This window comes from Manihot esculenta, chromosome 11 (assembly GCF_001659605.2).
Source record: "Manihot esculenta cultivar AM560-2 chromosome 11, M.esculenta_v8, whole genome shotgun sequence".
Classification (NCBI taxonomy): Eukaryota; Viridiplantae; Streptophyta; class Magnoliopsida; order Malpighiales; family Euphorbiaceae; genus Manihot; species Manihot esculenta.
This window is the reverse complement of record NC_035171.2, coordinates 13,208,989-13,217,708: the sequence shown is the minus strand read 5'-3', so window position 1 is coordinate 13,217,708 and position 8,720 is coordinate 13,208,989.

Below are 8,720 nucleotides of genomic sequence, written 5' to 3'. Positions count from 1 at the left end.
TTCAAACTATCCTAAACTCCATCTACAACACATCAAACATGCATATCCAACATACATTGTTCATAAACGCACAGTAAACCCATAAACTCCACATAAACCTACACATGCATTTCTACCCCAAGAAACTTCATAAAACTTACTTAAAACATTAAAGGAACTATGGATCTACTCTTACCTCTTGAAGAACGAGAGGAGAGACGATCCAACTCGGAGATGGGGAGAAATCCGCTCTTTGGTCTCCAAGTTTCCAAAACTTGCTCTTTTTGTTCAAATATCTTCAAATCAACGTAAAGCTTGTTAAAACATGAAAGATCGGAAGGAAAAACATTGAAAACAACCATAGGAGAGCAAGAACTCACCGTGGCCGAAAATGGGGAGAAAACTCGCCCGTTTCGGCCATGGAGCTCTTATATAAGGGCTGGCAGACCACCTTTCGGCAGCCTAAAGTGCCTCCAAAACTCATACAAGTTCGGCGGCCGAACCTTTGAAACTTTCGGAAGCCTAACTTGCCCCCCTAAACCATCCCACGTTCGGTGGCCGAACCTGGAAATGTCTCCTTGGTCTTTTTCTTTCAAAACTCAATTTCCTTTTTTTGCTTAAAACCATAAGATACATTAAAACATTTTATAAAAACATACTTTTACACTTCTAGAGATTTTCGACATCCGAGATTCCACCGGACGGTAGGAATTCCGATACCGGAGTCTAGCCGGGTATTACATTCTTCCCCCCTTAAGAACATTCGTCCCCGAATGTTCACCAAACAAACACATGGCATAGCATAAAACATAAACATTCATACAAAAGCACAAAAACTCACCTTAGAAGAGATGAGGATATTGCCGGAGCATGGACTCCCATGTCTCCCAAGTACACTCTTTGATGTTGTGGTGATTCCAAAGGACTTTCACCATCGGGATTTCCTTGTTCCTTAGCTTTCTGTTCTGGGTGTCTAGGATTCGTACTGGCTATTCAACATAGGTGAGATCCTCTTGGATCTCCATATCAGGCTCACTAAGAACCTTGCCCAGATCGGACACGAACTTCCTTAACATGGAAACATGGAAAACCGGATGTATTTTCTCCATTGAAGCAGGCAAGTCCAGCTTGTACGATACATTCCCAATCTTTTGCAAAACTTCAAAGGGTCCGATGTATCGTGGAGCTAGCTTACCCTTCTTCCCGAACCGAATCACCCCTTTCATTGGAGACACCTTGAGCAATACCAAATCCCCCTCCTGAAACTCTACTTGCCTTCTGCGGATATCTGCATAACTCTTTTGCCTGCTTGCAGCAGTCTTGATTCTTTCTCTGAGTATGGGCACCACTCTGCTGGTGATCTCTACTAGCTCAGGCCCTGCCAAGGCCTTTTCTCCCACTTCTTCCCAACAGACAGGCGACCTGCACTTCCTTCCATACAAAGCTTCATATGGAGCCATCCCTATGCTAGCATGACGACTGTTATTGTAAGCAAACTCCACCAAAGGTAGATGCTGCCTCTAAGAACCGCTAAAATCTAGCACACACATTCTGAGCATATCTTCAATTGTTTGGATGGTCCTCTCTGATTGTTCGTCCGTCTGTGGATGGAAAGCAGTGCTAAAATCCAACTTGGTACCCATAGCGTTCTGCAGACTCCGCCAAAACCTGGAGGTGAACTGGGGTCCTCTATCAGACACTATTGAAACAGAAACCCCATGCAGCCTGACGATTTCATCAACATACACCTGCGCCAACTTGTCCACAGAATAGCCACTCCTGACAGGGATGAAATGAGCAGATTTGGTGAGTTTGTCCACAATCACCCATATGGAGTCCAATCTGTTGGACGTCGCCGGTAACCCCACCACGAAGTCCATAGCTATATTCTCCCATTTTCACTCTGGAATAGGTAGTGGGTTAAGCATTCCAGCCGGCTTTTGATGTTCCAGCTTCACCCTCTGACACACTTCGCAGGCTGACACAAACTGTGCCACTTCTCTTTTCAGAGCTGGCCACCAATAGACCTTCTTCAGATCTTGATACATCTTGGTGGCTCCAGGGTGAACACTGTATCTGGCATTATGAGCCTCCCTCATAATGTCTCCCTTCAGCCCTACGTCATCTGGTACACACAATCTGTTTCCATAGCGAAGGATCCCCTTGCTGTCGAATCTGAACTCACTATCCTTGCCTGACTGAACAGTCCTAGCAATCTTCACTAACTCTGGGTCCTCATGCTATTTCTGAGCCACCTGCTCCAGAAACACGGGTGCCACTCTCATCTGGGCAATCAAAGCACCTGTACCAGACAACTCCAACTGTAGACCTTCGTTCATGAGCTCGAAGAACTGCCTCACCACTGGCCTCCTCTCTGCTGATATATGGGACAAACTGCCAAGTGATTTCCTGCTCAAGGCGTCTACCACAACATTCGCCTTGCCCGGATGGTACTGGATCTTGCAATCATAGTCACTGAGTAGTTCTACCCATCTTCTCTGCCTCATATTCAGCTCCCTCTGACTCAGGATGTACTGCAGGCTTTTATGATCTGTGAAGATCTCACATTTAACCCCATAAAGGTAGTGCCTCCACATCTTGAGTGCAAAGATCACCGCTGCCATCTCTAGGTCATGTGTAGGGTAATTCAACTCGTGCTTCTTTAGCTGTCTAGATGCATAAGCAATCACCCTTTCACTCTGCATTAGCACACAACCTAGTCCCACACGGGACGCATCGCAAAAGACTGTGAAGTCCTCATTACTAGTCGGAAGAGCCAACACCGGTGCTAAAGTCAACCTCTTCTTTAGCTCCTCAAAGCTCTCTTCACACTGGTCGGTCCACATGAACCTCTGGTTCTTCTTAGTCAATCTAGTCATGGGAGCTGCAATCTTAGAGAAGTCCTGAACGAACCTCCTGTAGTAACCTGCCAAACCCAAGAAACTCTTGATCTCTGTCACCGTAGTGGGTCTAGGCCAGTTAGCTACAGCCTCCACTTTCTTGGGGTCTACCTCGATTCTATTTTCTGACACCACATGCCCCAAGAAAGAGATGCTCCTCAGCCAGAACTCACACTTAGAGAACTTGGCATACAAGCCATGTTCCCTCAAGGTCTGCAGAACTAACCTCAGATGATGGGTATGCTCCTCTGCATTCCTAGAATACACTAAGATATCATCTATGAAGACAATAACAAAGTGATCCAGGTACTGGCTAAACACTCTGTTCATGAGATCCATGAATGCTGCAGGGGCATTGGTTAACCCGAACGGCATCACAAGGAACTCATAATGCCCATATCTGGTCCTGAATGCTGTCTTCGGTACATCCTCTTCTCTTATCCTTAGTTGATGGTACCCCGATCTCAAATCTATTTTGGAGAAACAACTTGCTCCGGCTAGCTGGTCAAATAGATCGTCGATCCTTGGCAACGGGTACTTATTCTTGGTAGTGACCTTGTTCAACTGCCTGTAGTCGATACAAAGTCTGAGAGATCCATCCTTCTTTTTCACAAATAGCACCGGAGCACCCCAAGGTGAGGTACTCGGTCGGATGAAGCCTCTATCTACCAACTCTTGCAACTGCTCCTTAAGCTCCTTCAATTCTGCTGGTGCCATCCTGTAGGGAGGGATAGAGATCGGTCTGGTTCCAGGCATCAATTCAATTTCGAACTCTATCTCCCTAGCAGGTGGTAAACCTGGCAGCTCGTCTGGGAACACATCTAAAAACTCACTGACCACGGGCACTGAGGCGGGCTCTCTGACATGACTATCCAGCTCTCTCACATGAGCTAGAAAACCCTTACAACCCCTCCTGAGCAACCTACGAGCCTGAAGGGCTGATATCAAACCTCTAGGTGTACTCCCCCTGTCTCCTCTGAAGACGACCTCTGACCCATCCTGATATCTGAACCTGACTACCTTGTCTCTGCAATCCAAGGTAGCACCATGGGTAGATAGCCAATCCATCCCTAGAATGACGTCAAAATCTGTCAAATCTAGAACCACAAGGTCGGCGGACAAGCATCTTCCCTCCACAAAAACTGGACTACACTGGCAGACTGACTCTGTCACTGACGGGTCACACTTGGGTCCACAGACCCATAGGGGACACTCTAACCCAGAGACCATCAATCCCAACCTCTCGACAACCCTCGGAGCAATGAAAGAATGAGATGCACCAGGGTCCATTAATGCATACACACCAGAACAACCAATGATGAGATTACCTGACATCACGGTGTTGGATGTGTTTGCCTCCTGCTGAGTCATGGTGAAGATCCGTGCTGGAGCTGACGGGCCCTCACCCCTGAAACCCGCCGAAGAAGAGGCTGCCCCTCTTCCTCTGCCTCTGCCACTAGCCTGAGTCGCGGCTGGAGCTGCTGGCTAAGCCACACTACCAGAAGCTGTCTGTTGAGATTGTGCCACAAAAGCTGCCCTAGGACACTCCCGTGCCATGTGTCCCTCCTGCCCATATCTGAAGCAGGCTATCGTCCCAACCAGACATACTCCTTTGTGCGGCTTCCCACACTTCTTGCATACTGCATTATCTGCACCTGAGCTCGAACTACTTCCTAATCCCAGACCAGACTTGATCTTGCTCCAGAACTTGTTCTTCTTTGACTTCCTGGGGCCTCTGTCCCACTTCTTACTGCTTGAACTCAGAGAAGAAGGGTCTAACCTTCCCCCACCTGGGGTCTTGGAACCAGAAGGCTGTGCCACTGACTGTTTAACCTTTCCCTCGATTATTGCACTAGCCTCCATTCTCCGAGCCATATCCACTATGGCATGGAAACTCTCCCTCTCTGCTGACTGAATCAAGGAGGAATACCTGGAATGGAGCCTCATGATATACCTCCTTGACTTCCTCTGATCTGTGTTCAGATTCTGCCCAGCAAACGGCAATAGCTCCAAGAATCTGTCTGTATACTCATCCACGCTCATCTCATCTGTCTGCCTCAACTGCTCAAATTCAATCATTTTCAATTCCCTGGAACTGTCAGGGAAAGCCCATCCTGCAAACTCATTTGCAAACTCCTCCCATGATAGGCTGTCCAACCTCGGGTTCACATAATTTTTAAAACCACTCTCGGGCCTTTTTGCATTTCAGTGTGAACCCAGCCATCTGAATGGCTCTACTGTCATCAACTCCTATCTCATCTGCAATTGTCTTGACCCTCTCAAGGTACACAAACGGGTCATCACCGGTTTCAAACTGGGGAGCATCCAGCTTCATGTAATCGGTCATCTTGACCTTGCTCCCCCCAGATGAGCTAGGTTTAGGCATTTGGGTTTCTGGGACAGTAGGTGCGGCTGGTGGTGGAGGAGGTGCAACATCCCCTGGGTTAGGGTTTGTTGTACCTGGATGGTAGGGTGGGGGTGGATACATAGGGTACTGTGGGTACGGTGGGTAAAAAGGTGGGTATGGCATCTGAGAGTGATAAGGGTTGAAATTGGGGTAATCCGATGTACCTCCCATCGAATACCCGGGGTTATGTGAAAAGGGTGGGTAGTAAGGTGGCTGAACAAATCCCGAGGCCTGAATACCTCCTTGGGACTCTCCCATTCCCTCTTCCGACATACTTACTCCGAGACTGCCATCCCTCCTCTGATCCACATCCATCTGATCCCCCACATCCTCTAACATATCCCCTTGCACTGTTCCACTCACTGATCTGCTTCTACCCAGATCCAAAGACCTTCTAGGGTCTCTTACCGCTCTTTCTCTGCTGGACCTACTTGACATTGCCCTAGGCAATGCAGGAGGACGGGCATCAGTGCCCTCGTCTTGGGGTGGTACTCCAGTCAATCGTACAGATCGACGAGTTCCTCTCATCCTGTTTTCTGAAAAAACAGCACACATCATTTTGAACATTAGCATCAAATGGTTCATGTGCAAACACATGAACCCGCATCACATACATCACATATCAAAGCACAACATTAATGCACATGCATAAAATCATGGCATTTCACATCATCATTCAAGACATGACTCTTCATCCTATCCTAGTGGACATGGTTTTCCTATTGTGCTTGACCTTCTAGAACATCTATGAGCCCGACACTCTAGGTCCGACCATATGAACCTAAGGCTCTGATACCAATCTGTAACGATCCGAAAATCGGACCGCTACCGGCGCTAGGATCCAGATCGGCTTAAGGCCGCCGGGACCCGTAGCAAGCCAAACGTTCAACCTGTAAACCTGTTTAATCCCATACATGATCAACACATACATAAAAATTTTGAACTTTTCTTTTCATTCATTCACCAACTCAACCTGTGCATGCACTATACATAATCATAATCATCAACCCACACTGGAGTCCTCAACAATGCTCCAATGGGGTAACATACCTACATTAAGTTTGGTTTTCAATAATCATCATTAAACATTAAGATCATGTACTAGAAAGGGATTAACATAATACTATGGTCAAGCACAACTCTAAACTTTCATAAGCATCATTACATAACATTTCTATATCATACTTTTATATTACATCATATCCATGTCCACATCTAGCTATTACAACAACATAACTCTACTCCTGCTGACCTCCTGGTCTACCCTGTACCTGCAAATCTGGGGGTTAAGGGAGAGGGGTGAGCTATAAAGCCCAGTGAGCAGAATAATAAAAAATAGTATTTAAACATATGATAACATGGAATACATCACAGCACAAACAAATCACGTCAAGGATGAACTTATCACCATTTAGCCCTCTACATATTCCAATCATGCCAGGGGCATAGTGCAGGCCACACCTGGTCTTTCTCTAATACATAACATATCATACATAACCAATTGTGCCGGGGGCGTAGTGCAGGCCACACCCGGTCTTTCTCTTACATAGTGCCAGGGGCGTAGTGCAGGCACGCCTGGACTTCCATATCATATCATCATGTCATAACATATGAGGGCTAATAGATCATTCAACATTCATCCACATCAACAACATATTATGCAATGCAACATATTCGTGAATTCTAATGCAACACCCTAATATATCTCATGGCATTCATGATGCGTGAATCATGCTAAAACTTTCATTTAAGTTCTCAATTTAAAACATTAAGTTTAGTTCCACTCACCTTTGGCTAGCTCTAACAGACTCAGAAGCAGCTGAACTCACTGCTGGGGTCCTCGGTTCCTCGGGTCTGAACCTACACAGGTGGACTCAAATGAGGGACCTAACATCCATAAACATGATTCTAAAATACTCCCTAAAAACCCCCTAAATCACCTTAAAACAATCATAGAAATCATGCAAAGGAGGGCTGAACAGGGCACTTTCGACGGTAGGTTCGGCGGCCGAAAGGCCCTCTAGAGCCGAAAGTCATGCACCTTCGGCGGCACTTTCGGCGGCCGAAGGTTCCCTCCAGAGACGAAACTCATGCATGTTCGGCAGCACCTTAGGCGGCCGAAAGTCCTTTCCAGAGCCGAAAGTCATCTTTCGGGGGCAGGGTTCAGCAGCCGATTCATGCTACCACAGACAGGTTCGGCGGCCGAAAGAGCCTTCGGCTGCCGAACCTGAGTTCTCCCCAAGGGCAGAAACTCAGCCTTCCTCATGCATAAACGCCTCCCAACACCTTCAATCATGCATTTTCCTATTCTACAACATGCATACTCAAGCATACAAGCTCCTAGGGGTTTCAAACTATCCTAAACCCCATCTACAACACATCAAACATGCATATCCAACATACATTGTTCATAAACGCACAGTAAACCCATAAACTCCACATAAACCTACACATGCATTTCTACCCCAAGAAACTTCATAAAACTTACTTAAAACATTAAAGGAACTATGGATCTACTCTTACCTCTTGAAGAACGAGAGGAGAGACGATCCAACTCGGAGATGGGGAGAAATCCGCTCTTTGGTCTCCAAGTTTCCAAAACTTGCTCTTTTTGTTCAAATATCTTCAAATCAACGTAAAACTTGTTAAAACATGAAAGATCGGAAGGAAAAACATTGAAAACAACCATAGGAGAGCAAGAACTCACCGTGGCCGAAAATGGAGAGAAAACTCGCCCGTTTCGGCCATGGAGCTCTTATATAGGGGCTGGCAGACCACCTTTCGGCAACCTAAAGTGCCTCCAAAACTCATGCAAGTTCGGCGGCCGAACCTTTGAAACTTTCGGAAGCCTAACTTACCCCCCTAAACCATCCCACGTTTGGCGGCCGAACTTGAGGTTCGGCGGCAGAACCTGGAAATGTCTCCTTGATCTTTTTCTTTCAAAACTCAATTTCCTTTTTTGGCTTAAAACCATAAGATACATTAAAACATTTTATAAAAACATACTTTTACCCTTCTAGAGGTTTCCAACATCCGAGATTCCACCGGACGGTAGGAATTCTGATACCGGAGTCTAGCCGGGTATTACAACGGGCATTTTTTGGCACTTTCTCACCCTTATACTGCTGTGAGTGTTGCGCGTATTTTCTTTGATAACATTTTCAAGCTTCACGGACTACCGGAAACCATGGTCAGTGATCGCGATGTTACATTTACTAGCATTTTTTGGACTGAATTATTCAAGTTGTCTGGTACTAAACTGTGTTTTAGTTCAGCTTATCATCCACAATCGGATGGTCAAACAGAGGTCACTAATCGTACAGTGGAAATGTATTTACGCTGCTTCTCTAATTCTCATCCCCACAAATGGTGTGATTGGCTTTCTTGGGCTGAGTTTTGCTACAACACTAGCTACCATTCAGCTCTTAAATCCA